At 39.4% G+C, this 13,862-nt stretch overlaps 2 long non-coding RNA genes across 6 annotated transcripts in view; one reads left to right on the top strand and one right to left on the bottom strand.

The window, feature by feature from the left end:
- The window catches only part of LOC147999428 (uncharacterized), an 82,710-nt gene extending 74,863 nt beyond the window's left edge, over positions 1-7,847 (top strand). For all 4 annotated transcript variants that reach the window (XR_015644106.1, XR_015644107.1, XR_015644105.1 and 1 more), the window contains 2 exons: positions 2,755-2,857; positions 6,424-7,847. This is a non-coding gene — a long non-coding RNA (uncharacterized LOC147999428). The remainder of the gene's footprint in view (positions 1-2,754; positions 2,858-6,423) is intronic.
- On the bottom strand, positions 2,870-9,247 carry LOC147999429 (uncharacterized). Of its 2 annotated transcripts, XR_015644103.1 has the most exons (6): positions 9,141-9,247; positions 7,853-8,054; positions 6,498-6,691; positions 5,073-5,230; positions 3,613-3,745; positions 2,870-3,502 (listed from the first exon to the last, which is right to left on the bottom strand). It is a non-coding gene; the product is annotated as an uncharacterized LOC147999429 (long non-coding RNA). The 2 variants fall into 2 exon arrangements; XR_015644104.1 differs by lacking the exon at positions 5,073-5,230.
- Positions 9,248-13,862: the final 4,615 nt, after the last annotated feature.

The raw sequence follows: 13,862 nt of genomic DNA on the forward strand, positions 1-13,862 counted from the left end.
AAGTTATCATTGAGTAGAGCATTGTTCAACTTCCATTTATAGTGTTTTCCTATAATTCTTTAAGGGATTCTTTAAGGAATTTTTGTGTTTCCTCTTTAAGCGCTTCTACTTGTTTACTTGTTTTGTCCTATATTTCTTTAAGGGACTTATTTATGCCCTTCTTAATGTCCTCCATCATCATCATAAAATGTGCTTTTAAGTCAAATACTTGCTTTTCCAGTGTTTGGATATCTAGCATTTGCTTTGGTGGATTGGGCTCTGATGATAGCAAGTAGTCTTGGTTTCTGTTGCTTAGGTTTCTGCACTTGCCTCTCACCTTCAGGTTGTCTCTGGTGTTAGTCTGTTTTGCTGTCTCTGACAGTGGCCTGACCCTCCTATAGGCCTGTGTGTCAGCACTCCTGTAGATAGACCTGTTTTCTTTCAGCTGGATCTGGGATAGAGAGTTCTGCTCTCAGGTGTGTAGGAGCTCCTGGTGTGCAGGCATAAGCCAGAAGTTTCCTGCCCCCACTGCTCTAGGCCTGTGCCCAGGGTGGACAGATGGCAGTAGGTGATTTCTTCTTGGGTCAGGAATGTGAGCAGAGATTAATTGTCTCCTCTGAATTCTCAGGATTGTCTGCATTTCTGAGGGTACAATTCTCTCTCCCATGGGATTTGGGTGCAGGGAGCTGAATGACAGATTCAGTTCAGTTCCAGGAGCAGGCAGAAACCAGCAGGTTCCCGCCAGTGACTGCTTCTATATTCCTGTATCCAGAGGCACTATGCAGTTTCCTTTTGGGCCAGGGATGTAGGCAGAAGTGGGCAGAAGTGGTGGTCTGTCCTGCGGTCTCAGGATTGTCCGCACTTCTTGGAGTTCAGCTCTTTCCCCTAGGGGATTTGGGTGTAGGACTTTGTGACATTTCCATTGACATACTCAAACTGGCTGTGGCCAGTTTACTAATTTATCAGATTCCATCTTCTTCCTGAATCAAACGAACAATGCTGCACTCCTTAAATGACTCCTGGCTTCTTGTTATCACCTTTGAGCCTTCTTATTGTACCCACATTACAAGGTATCAAATAAGGCTTCTGTGCTACTGTCACACACAGAGTGACACATCAAGTATAAAAATCAATTTTTTTGTTATAAGATTATGTGGCCAAACTTTGAAATCGTTCTACATGTTACCTATAGAGGCATGTTATGTGTTTGGAATTAGAAACAATTAATTCATTTTTAGGACATGACCTTAGGGATTACAATGTATGTATACATATATGCATAATACATACATACATACATACACATACACACACATACACACATACACACACACATACACACATACACACACACACACACACACACACACACACACATAAAGGATGCTCCCCTGCCCACCCATTTACTACTGCTCCACCCCTCTAGCATCCTCCTTTGCTGAGGCAACAAGCCTACACAGGACCAAGCAACAACCCCCCTCCCCATTGATACCAGATAAGGCAATACTCTGCTACATACAGTTCAGAGGTGTCCAGTTGGTTGATTGTTCCTATCGGGTTACAATCCCCTTCAACTCCTTCAGTCCTTCCCTACCTCTTCCATTGGGGTCCACAGGCCCAGTCATATGGTTGACTGTGAGTGTCTGCATCTGTTTTAGTCAGGTGCTGGCATAGCCTCTCAGAGGACAGCCCTACTGAGCTTCTGTCTGCAAGCAGTTCTTGGCATCAGCAATAGTGTCTAGAGTCTTTGGGGTTTGGTCTTTGTAGTTGGGATGGAACCCAAGGTAGGATAGTCTCTGGATAGCCTAAACTTCAGTCTCTGCTCCATTTTTTGTCCCTGCATTTCCCTCAAACACTAATCTGGTGTTAGCTTGTCTTGCTGTCTCTGGGTTAGAATTTTTGAGATGGGTGAGTGGCCCCTTCCCTCGTCTAGGGGCCATGCCTATACTGGGGGTGGTCTCTTAAAGTTACATCTCCACTTTGTTGGCATTTCAGCTAATGTCATCCCCTTTGGGTCCTGGGAGCCTCCTGCATCCCTGGAATCTGGGACTTTCTAGTGTTTTCCCCTCTCCCGTCCCCCTCCCACTGCTACATATTTCTATTCATTCTCCTGGCTCTCTGGACTTCTCTCCTGTCTCTTCCATACCTGAATCTGCCACTCCTTTTCCCTCCCCTCTTCTATCCCACCCAAGACCCCCTCCCTCTGCCTCCAGAGATTATTTTGTTCCCCTTCTAATTGGGATTGAAGCATCTATATTTTGGCCTTCCTTCTTGTTAAGCTTCATATGGTCTGAGTTGTATTGTGGAAATTTTGAGCTTTTGGGTGAATTTCCACTTACCAGTGAGTACATACCATTTAACTTCAGCACTTGGTCTGCTTTTTAGTCTGTGCCTTAAACAAGCATCTAGAGAAAGCACACACACACACACACACACACACTCACACACACACACTTTCTTTTGTAATCTTTCTGTTTCACATTCCTAAAGTAATAAACCAGTTTAAGAAAACACAATGAATAGGAAAACATTAAAAAACCCACTCCACACACACTCCACTACACATGAATATACAGCTTACATACACACCACGTGTTTGTACACACAGGTAATTCTGTTCTTTTGTGTTCACCCAGTTCCTTGACATCCTGACCTAGATATGGGAGTAGACATTCAGCAAATCTATTCATTGCTTCTAAGTATCTCTGAAATTCATGTTAACTATGGAGACCCTTTTTAGAATAACTCCATCTCTCATTTCATTTTTCTCCACAGAAAAATGACCACCAAAATGTTGGAAGTGTTGAAAGAAATGAATTTTTAGACATTTTTCAAGAAGTACTTTATCTGTTCTTCCATAATAAGTGGATTTTCAAAGGTAGGAATATAATCAGAGAACTTTATTCATTTCATAGCTATAGCAGAAGCAAATCAAATTATTCGGACATGGTCAAGATGGACATTTTATGATTTATGTACATTCTGGAGCAGTGCCATGCCAAGCCGGCTCTAATACATTAACATTTGGTGATATCAAAAGATGTTAATTTGCTATACTTTCATTTCTGTAGAGTTTAAATAATGTTTGAAAAACCAAATAACATGTTAATGATGAGTAAAACTTGTTATCAAAGAGTTGCCATTATGTTGCCTTAAACCTGTTTATTGGAGTATAATCCCATTTTCTAGCTTTTAAGGAGAGGAGACAGCTATCTCAAGTTAATTACTGTTTCATTGCTAGTACCCCAGAGCAAGCACAGTTAAGTGTTCAATGTTCCAAAGTAATTGGCAAGGACTTAGAAGAACCAGGACATATAAATTTGCACTAACAACTTAGGCTAATTGGCAAAATGGAAATAAATACAAGAATTTAGTGGTTACAACACACTGAAGTCAAAGAAAGAGCTGACAGTAAGCACAATCCAAGAACACAAGTTCACCTAAACCTGAACAAGATACGACACACATTGGGATTTCCAATGAAGCAGTGTGCTCAGACAGCCTCTGGTTAATCAACGAGAACCTGTGCCAGACAGAAAAATCTATATCAATAAAGAGGCTCTATAAGTAACAATGTTTTATGACTTACTCTTACTAAAATGTATCAGTACACTAGTGAAATAGAACCCCCACCTTATAGATGCAAGGAAAAATCCCTTACATATCCTTTGCTGTACAATTTGGAAAAATATAGCAAAGATAGTTGATTTTTTTCTTCTAATTGGAAGAGTTTTCTCCTGACATTCACAAGGCCCTGGGTTCAATCCTAAGCAATAAAGAGAAGAAAAGAATAACTAAGACTTCCCAGACACAGTCAATTATATGCATGAACAACATTACTCATTTGATATTGAAACATTAATATGTCAACAAAATGATAAAACACCACAGATCATTGGCAAAGTTATAAATGTCATTTCAAACATGTTTCATCGTGGTTGTGATGTTTGTAGTTTGATTGCTTAAATCATAGAATCATTGAACATGCCCTGTTGAAAACACAGGCTGAGGGGTGGGAGGCAGCGGTGGACTTTGTTTTTCTTGCAAAGTTGCCTACCATTTCAAATCGTAAAACATTTCTTCTGTAACTTCTGAGGTGGAGCTCGGTAATAAATGAAAACAGATGCTTTGCAGTGGGGCAAAGACGGTGCAGTTGGGCTACACATGTTTACAGGGCAAACACAATCAGGATGACAAAGAGCCTATGTGTTTGACAGGCTTGACAGTAGCTCAGTGGCACCTGAAGAGCCCCATGAGGCAAACAGTAGCAAAGAAATCATATACAAGGTCAATATGGTAACTTTCTCTTTTCTTTGATCAAATATGCATCTCTATATGCTTTACCCCTAGATTCAAATACACCATCAGCACCTGTATGTCAAGTGAAGTTCACTTAATGCCCACAATCAGAAACAGGAGGCTGTCGTTCTGGGTTTATTTTCATCCTTTGCCCATTTTGCCTCATTATTTCCTGTTTCTCAAACCTAGGGAGTCATTCCCTATCTCAAGGTCTCTCATGTTTGTGTATGACTTCTTCCTTGAGCATCCCTTGGGGTTGATGTATACTCATCCTAGACCCGAGCACCTCCTCCCTCAGCTCCCTGTTTCCTTTAAACAAATGGTTTAGAGCAAGAGATACATGCACGGAAAAGCCAGTTTCATTACTCACTAGGGGTACAACTCCTGTTTTTGACAGATGGACCTTAGTTCCTCATTTATGAGCTGAGAATGCTGCCATGTGTCTCTGAGTATTGGCTGTGTCTCTGGATTATTACTAAAATTAAATCTTTAGCACAGTGCCTGATACTAAGTAAATATCTATAAGCCACTGCTTTGATCACTATCACCTGTTCTCCTAGAACTCATTCTATAATAGTTTATCAGACTTTGTGCATTTTCCTTAGATAGATAAGCTCTGTTTCACCCCCAATATTTAGAGTGTAGTCACGTATGTATAGTTAATGAGTGTGTATGACAGTAAGAGAATAACTAATTCAGTAGACATAATTAATGTTCCTTTACTATTGTTTTGAAATAATTGCTGCAGTAAATGGTTTCGAATGTGGCCAGGGCTTATTCACAACTACACTGACCAAATGGGAAGAGAAGCCGATCACAGGAGAGTGGTTTGGAAGCCAGAAGCACAAGGCACTTCAAGAGGGAACTGAGTTTGTAGGTGGGGATATGCAAAAAGGTCTGTGTCTTGAGGAGACTGGGTCCCCTGGGTGCTGAGCTTAGTCAGAGACTCTACCTAAGAAAAGAAGACGAGGTCACAGTCAAACGTCACAAACATAAGGGAACCCACCACAACAGGACATAGCTGGCTATTTATAATGAAAATATACTTCAAATCCTAAGAGTTACAGAGAAGTCATAGCCTAAGATTATTTAAATGTCAAATTAAATAAAAGCAACTATGTCATTTGTATAACAAAAGCAAGAAAAGCCAACTTATAGGGTAACAAATGTGAATATTAGATGTCAAACTTACAGTGAGTGAAATAAAAAACCTTTTGTTGATTGGACTAAGAAGTGTTCTATGTATAAGTAAGAAAAAGAATTAATGAACTGTAGGATATGTGTTCGAAAAAATAACCTGTATCATAAGTGGAACAAGATTTTTGGCCTAAATATCTCTCAGTACTTAAGAAGTCATTTGATCTACAGTGATGATGAAAGCAAACGACACGTGCGATAAATTCTTCAGTCACATTCAGTAAACATCATGCAGCAACGCATATTTACTTATCGGTGCTTTTTCATATATTTAATTATTGCTACTTTATTATTGTATCTTGGGCATAACTACATAGATTTTTTTCAGTGACTAATATTTTTATGAATTAATTATCTTTATTTTGCCTAGCATTAAAATTGGCATACCTTTAGGATGGTATGACAAAGTAATACTTTTTGTGACTACAAAGTACTTTAGAATGTAGACACAATACAAAGTCAAGTCAGATTCTCAAAGGAGAAAAACATTACAGTCGAAACGTCGCTTAAAAACTTTAGGTAATCAGAGTCACAATTTCTAATGTGATTACAGATTAAATTATGAATAAAAACATGAAAAATCATTAACCTTACTCTAATGCTGGTAACTTTCTAAACATGTGATAAAAGAAAAATCTTCATTCATCTTCTTACATATATACTTCTAACATATATACTATGGTTTGAATATTCAATGTCCCCCTGAAAGTTCTATGTGTTAACAGCTTAGGAGATGTCATTGGAAACATGGCTCCAAAAGTGATATTCATTTCCTGGCCAGTCTCCTCTTAGCCCTGGGTTCATATCAGGAGTTTGTTCTCTCGTGTGCCTCTCTCCTGATGTATGACCTTTATCAAATGTCTGAAGCAATATGGTTACCTAATCTTAGACTGAAATCTGTAGAACCAGGAGCCAAAATAAACCTTTCTCTTCATAAATCTGTTTCAGATATTTCAAATACAAAGCTGGCAAAATAATATGGAACTAATAAAATTTTGGCCTCATCAGGAAATGGTACCCACGATGTTCTTCATTAGACAGAAGAGAGACAGTATGTTGGAGCCATCTGGTCTTGAGATATAAGGAGTTCTGGTTCCCAATGCTTCCCTGGTGGATGGTCGGAGTTCTGTGTCCAATTCTGGGACCGTAGGAACCATTATATAGCTGAATCTGACTGCAGCAGCACAGAAAGGACAGACTGCTCAGGAGCACCCAGCTGAGAATACAGAATGAGCCAGAATTAAAAAAAATAGTGAAGAAGATGGTGTAGAGATGCCCTGTCAAGGTGAAAAGGAGGGAGAACCCGACTCCCAGTCTTTGCCCACTGGGTATCACAAGTGCCTTCACAGAAATGAGAAGTTGGACATGTCTGCTGGTCAGCACCATTTCACAGGCAAAGAAACTGAGTTGAGTGCTGCACCCTTGCCTATATACCCAGGGAGTGGCCATTCAAGTTCTTCTTGATTTAATTGTTTTGAAATTTTCCTTGTTTTCAGGGAGCATGGAAGAGAGTTGGAAAGCTGCCTTTGGAAAGAAATCAGCCGCAGTTAGGAAAGTTTCATCCTCTTCCTGTCCAAAATCAAATTGACCATTAACCCTCCAGTGTTCCACATCTACCTAGCTGCCCCACCTTGTCTGCACTCTCACTCCCATACTAGCATCACATCCAGGAAGTTCTATCTCCTGATCTCATCTCCGTGCCAGGGCCACAAGAATGGTCATCTAAAAGCTGCCTTTTCACCTTGGTTCACAAGTAGTGAGGGCAGCATCAAAGCCTGGCATTTCCTGTCTGTTTCTGTGCTCCTGACTTTGGCTAGAGACCCAGAGTTCTTGTCTGAAACCTGCAGGAATTTGGACGTGAAGAACAGCAGAACCTTGCAGGGCAGACCACCCCACTGAAGAAGACAATGAACCCTGAACACCAGATCCACTCTACGGCCAGAGCAATTCTCCCCTGAGAACCAGTTGGTCCCCTCAGCAGAAGGACTTTCTGAACACGTTGCAGAACAGGACTTTGCAGAAATACACTCATACACACAAGATCTTTTCAAAGTTATAAAGTAAAACAATATTATTAGAAAACACGTCTGCCGACAAAAATCAAATATTTTTATGTTTAAAACCTAGACTAAGAAGTAGGATATTTTGGTAGAAGACTTGTATATCATGTATGAGGCCCTAGGTTCATATTAAACAGAACTTTGTATATTAGAAGGTTTTCATATTGCCCCTTCTAATTCATTCACTGTGATGGGTAACCCAACTGGTAATTTGTTATACCATAGAAGAATTCTTTTGCTTTTCATAAATCACACTGTGTATTTCCTATTGTGTAACACTTTTTAAAAATAAAAAAGCCTAAAGCAAAAGGATATACCTTCTTCTCAGCTCCTCATGGTACTTTCTCCAAAATTGACCATATAATTGGTCAAAAAACGGGCCTCAACAGGTACAGAAAGATAGAAATAATCCCATGCGTGCTATCGGACCACCACGGCCTAAAACTGGTCTTCAATAACAGTAAGGGAAGAATGCCCACATATACGTGGAAATTGAACAATGCTCTACTCGATGATAACCTGGTCAAGGAAGAAATAAAGAAAGAAATTAAAGACTTTTTAGAATTTAATGAAAATGAAGGTACAACATACCCAAACTTATGGGACACAATGAAAGCTGTGCTAAGAGGAAAATTCATAGCGCTGAGTGCCTGCAGAAAGAAACAGGAGAGAGCATATGTCAGCAGCTTGACAGCACACCTAAAATCTCTAGAACAAAAAGAAGCAAATACGCCCAGGAGGAGTAGAAGGCAGGAAATAATCAAACTCAGAGCTGCAATCAACCAAGTAGAAACAAAAAGGACCATAGAAAGAATCAACAGAACCAAAAGTTGGTTCTTTGAGAAAATCAACAAGATAGATAAACCCTTAGCCAGACTAACGAGAGGATACAGAGAGTGTGTCCAAATTAACAAAATCAGAAATGAAAAGGGAGACATAACTACAGATTCAGAGGAAATTCAAAAAATCATCAGATCTTACTATAAAAGCCTATATTCAACAAAACTTGAAAATCTGCAGGAAATGGACAATTTCCTAGACAGATACCAGGTACCGAAGTTAAATCAGGAACAGATAAACCAGTTAAACAACCCCATAACTCCTAAGGAGATAGAAGCAGTCATTAAAGGTCTCCCAACCAAAAAGAGCCCAGGTCCAGACGGGTTTAGTGCAGAATTCTATCAAACCTTCATAGAAGACCTCGTACCAATATTATCCAAACTATTCCACAAAATTGAAACAGATGGATCACTACCGAATACCTTCTACGAAGCCACAATTACTCTTATACCTAAACCACACAAAGACACAACAAAGAAAGAGAACTTCAGACCAATTTCCCTTATGAATATCGACGCAAAAATACTCAATAAAATTCTGGCAAACCGAATCCAAGAGCACATCAAAGATAAAAAAGGAAAGAAAGAAGGATGATGAGAGGAGGGGAAGAAATGGGAGGGGAATGGAGAGACAGGGAAAGAAAGGCAAGGGAGGGGAGGGAGGGGAGGGAGAGGAGGAGAGGAGAGGGGATAAGAGAGCAGAGAGGAGAGAAAAGGCAAGAAATAAAAATATCCCTATATCACAGAATAAAGATAAAGAACCAACTCTTATTCAGTCTGAGTCCCCACAAGCTACTGGAGATGAATAAAATGACACTGAATCCTGTGTCCCATCGCTTCTGCTGTGTCTTAGTAGTGAACTGAAACAGCAGCAGTAGGTGGAGTCTTGTCTGTTGTTTTACTTGTAAGGTGTGTCCTCTCTTCTCTGTAATTAGAATCACAGAACCAGGTACAAAGGGCATAGTTTGAATTACAAGCTGATGACTAGAACACAGGTAAGCAATCCAGATGTTAGATCCAAGTTGTTTCCTGCCCTGATGCTTTACAGTGTGCTTTTCATATGTCAGGCAGCTCAGGACTCCCATCTGCCAGGAATTAGAAATTTATAATGTATGTGGCAGGGGCAGTCAGTTAGACATTATAAAAAGAGGACCGGATCGATCGAGGGACAGAGGGAGGATTGCAAGGGCATCAGGGAGTGAAGTTAGAAAGGTTTGAGAGAAACTCTCAAAACTAGGTTTTTGAGGAAAATCACTTGGAGAAAACATTGTTGATGGGGCTACAGCCTAAGTCCATTATTTCAAGATGGTGACAGGTGGGAATCTTACAGCTAAGCAAAGGAACCATAGATTTAAAACAAAGATCAGGATGGAAACAAACAGGCCTGAAGTTTTCCCCAAACTTTATTATGAGGAAAAGTTACCTTAAGAACTTTTTAAAGTTCTGTGCTTTCTCCAGCCCAGTTCATATTAACCCCAGGAGGGAAGGTTCATTTAGTCCATCAGAGACTTCACATTCTCCTCAGGGACCCAAGGGGGGAAAATGGTAAACACAGATGAATAAAGGAAGAAGAAGAAGAAGAAGAAGAAGAAGAAGAAGAAGAAGAAGAAGAAGAAGAAGAAGAAGAAGAAGAAGAAGAAGAAGAAGAAGAAGAAGAAGAAGAGAGAGAGAGAGAGAGAGAGAGAGAGAGAGAGAGAGAGAGAGAGAGAGAGGAGATAATGTTGCTTATCCTTGGTCCAGGCATCTAAAATCCAGTCCTTTAAGGAGTAGGGATTTTCATTTCCTTTTTCCTCCTTAAATGACATTTCACTAGAGTAAGAGAAAACATGAATATTCACTAAGATTTAATTTGGCCTTAAATACTGAATGGGTACCAATGACTTCTTTGTAAAGTAGCAAGCCTACTATATCCTGAAGAGGGTATCCTAGAGAATCTGTCCTATAATAAATAGTTTTTGAAGCCACATGTGTGCTTTGAAAGGACAATTGTTTAATACCTTATAAGCATTTTTAAAACGTACAAGTGATCACTCTTAGAAAAGACAGTGAAAAGATTTTATTTGAATGACCAGTGGGGAAGGATGCAGGAAATGACCATTGAAGCTCTTTTCATGTAAAGAAATGAAAAATTCAGTGTCTGAATTTCAGTTCTCCCTACCCTCAACACCTGCTAACTCATCTACTTCTACCTTCCAAATGATTTCAGTGTAAAGACAAAAAACAAAACAAAACAAAACAAACAAACAAACAAACAAAAAACAAAATTAGTACAGAAGGCAACTAGTGCCCAAGATCTTACAAAACAAAACTGAAGTGTGGCCTTGAACATTAGCAAGTAGAAATAGAGAAAACTTGGTCGCTCTTCTGTGGACATCCACACATCACACAACGTAGCTGTTCATTTCTTTTCCTTTAAAAAGAAACCTCTAGGAGAAATTCTGTGGATGCTCACTAATGTGCTTCAGGGCTCTTTGGAAAATGTTTTACAAGTCTGTTTGATAATATTAGCTCAAATTATAGTTGAGGAAATTGGTACTTCAAGAGTATAGGCAACAAAGCCAAGTTAAAGGTCTACATTGCAGAGCAAGAGCCTAGTAAATCCATGAAGCATTGGACGGCAAGTCTGTGTCCTGCTTACAAGTGCAGTTCTCAAGCCTAGCATGTAGTAGGAGCTCAGGTCAAATCACTGAAACAAGCTTGCTCTGAACTGCTCTCATTACCCTTGTGGTTATTGTATTACATATGCATCAAAGAGTATATACTTCAATATGAATATCACATGCCATGATTAGAAACACTTGCCAAGTTTAATAGTTTGCTTCCAGTGAATGCATGGGTAGAAACAGTGGACCTATTAGATAGCTGTGTGCTACAGTCACTGCATATCAGATGGGACAAGATCTAAACTGATCTCAAACCTTCTTACATGCGTGACTAATGTCAGTTAGCAAACCTCAGTCTTCTCATCTGAGAGGAGCAGTGTGAAACCAGCAATTCCTAAGGCACATTCAAACATTGAAATGTACACGTTCTTTCTTGTCCACATCTCTATTGTAAATACACCTCAAGCATTCATGCACCGAGAGAATCCATCCAATTGGTGGAAGGGCATCTGATCACCGAGTTGACTGTTCAGACCTTTGAATATTGTATTTATCCAAGGATCTGCAGTCCTTCTCCGCTGTATTTATCTTTAGTCTGCAGGTAATCTCTTTTGCAGAGGGCAGGGAGTGGAAAATAAATATTATATTCAGAGTAAGCAAAATCCTCACACTCGACACTCCTTGAGTTTTCTTCTTGCCAAATGGAGCCCATGGCACATTGAGAAAACGGTGCGAATAAATCTTGGTTTAAAAGATAGCACATTCAGGAAATGAGAGCCAGATAGTAAAAAATGACTACATATGTAGAATGTCCTACTAGACAATTGTGAGCTTGTGTTAGCCACATCATAATTCTTAGAATAGGCAGAAGAACCAAAGGAGTGTCTGGAGGTGCCCTAGACCATCTGGGAGAGGGAAGAATCTTAGATCAGAGGTAGTTTCTCTGCAATCCGACTTCAGAATGGAAACCTCTCTGTTGTCTAGCTGATGGCTTGCTCTTTTTATTCCACTTTCTGCTTTTCTCCTCACCACCATTGCACACCTACTATGTGCACCAGAGGGTAAAAGTAAAAGGGTAAAAAGGAATTAGACTTTCACAGCAGGTATACTGGAGATATACAAAAGTTCAGTGTGACTAGAAATACTGAGGTTCATACTAAAATTCAAACTTTCCAAATATAGACCCAACTTTAATACCAGATACATTAGCTATATGACCTTGGCTGAGGTCTTACACTATGTCAAATAAAGTCTATGTATAGTAAATAAATAATAACATCTACTTCATAACTTACTATGACTTAATAGATAATACATTAAAGACGATTATCATGTCATACATATATTTAATACCTCAAAATGATAGCTATATAAGGAAAATAAAAATTAAATGATATTCCATTTTACCTAGCTTTCTCATATAAGTTTTCTATATTCTTAATAGGCACCACTATTTTTGACACCAGAGAGAGCACCTTTATTCTTAAAACCCCGCTTGACTTTGCTACTGTAGCAGAGGGGACAGAGGTCAGAACATGAATGGCCTTAGTTCTAGTACTCTGAAAATTGGCATTGGCTTGGCAGCAAATGATAATCTTTGGAGTGTTCTCTACTGTAGGCTTTAGGAAACTAATCTCTAGTATGATCTTTAAACCTTGTCTGGGAGCTAGTTAAGCTCCTCATCATTTATGGCTGGATCTCTTGGCATGGCAGCAGTCTCCTGTCCAAAACTAACTCCCCGTGGCATTTTCATGAACAATGTATGGTCTGTGAGATGACAATGCCATTATTTAGGCCACAGAACCATCTTATGAGTATGTCTTTATCAGTTTTTATTATTACATCATAAGAAATTCACTGCAGTGGACATAGCTCTCTGTACTTAAACCTCATATTGGTGTGTAATGGGTGATTTGTCATGGTTTGCTTGTATTGTGAAAGTATGAGAGCATTCAGATAATTGACTCTGAGAGCGAACCATGTGTCATATAAGCTGGAGCTGAGTCTGATGTGCTGGCTGTGGACATGGTACTGTGTAGCCCCACCACTGTTACTTTGTGAACTGACAATGACAGTCTTATTTCTCTTCTGAGTTACATGCTACCATAGTAAAGGATGGTGTGTTAAAAGATCTAGCATTGCATTGTGAGCTTCAATCGACACTGTGTAAACAAGTTGTGTGCTCTATGCATATATGAATATCATCCTTGATTTCTGGCTTTACAACCATTAAGAAACAAACAAAAAAATAAGAGTGACCAAGAACAAACAAACAAAAGCAAGTTTGTTTTCCTTTATCAGAAGAGAAACAGCCTTACAATAGTAATAGGTGACATGGGGATGCTTGTCTTGTATGAATGAAGCTATGGGTTGAGTTCTCAGCACCCAGCACCAAATAACTGGGCATGGTGTATAAACCTAGTTTTTGAGTGATTAAGGCCGAAGGATCAGAAGTTCAATGTTCTTGTGTACATAGAGAATTTAAGGCCAACCTAGGATATGAAAGCTTTTTTGCAAAATATTAATAGTGATAGTTGAACAAAGTGTGCTCAAACATGATTACGGTAGCATCACTAGTGGACTCTTCTTACCACCAAAACAGAAAAAAATCATCAGCACACTATTTAAAAAAATCATTAAGACAATTAAAACGAAGAAATACTAGAAGACTATGGAATGGTAGGAGCCCCCATTCACTGCTAGGAGTTTTATATCATGGCACATCACTACTAGAGGACCTACTACAGGTCAGTTTCCCTGACCATGTGACTGAGTAAGTGTATTTCCTTATGCTTACTCAAACTAGCCAAAATGTCCACATGAAAGCAAGAACATAAATGTTTACAACAGCTTTATGCTCAAGTTCTGAAGCTTGGAAGGATCCA

The sequence above is a fragment of the Rattus norvegicus genome, chromosome 19 (assembly GCF_021556685.1).
Source record: "Rattus norvegicus strain SHRSP/BbbUtx chromosome 19, alternate assembly SHRSP_T2T, whole genome shotgun sequence".
Classification (NCBI taxonomy): domain Eukaryota; kingdom Metazoa; phylum Chordata; class Mammalia; order Rodentia; family Muridae; genus Rattus; species Rattus norvegicus.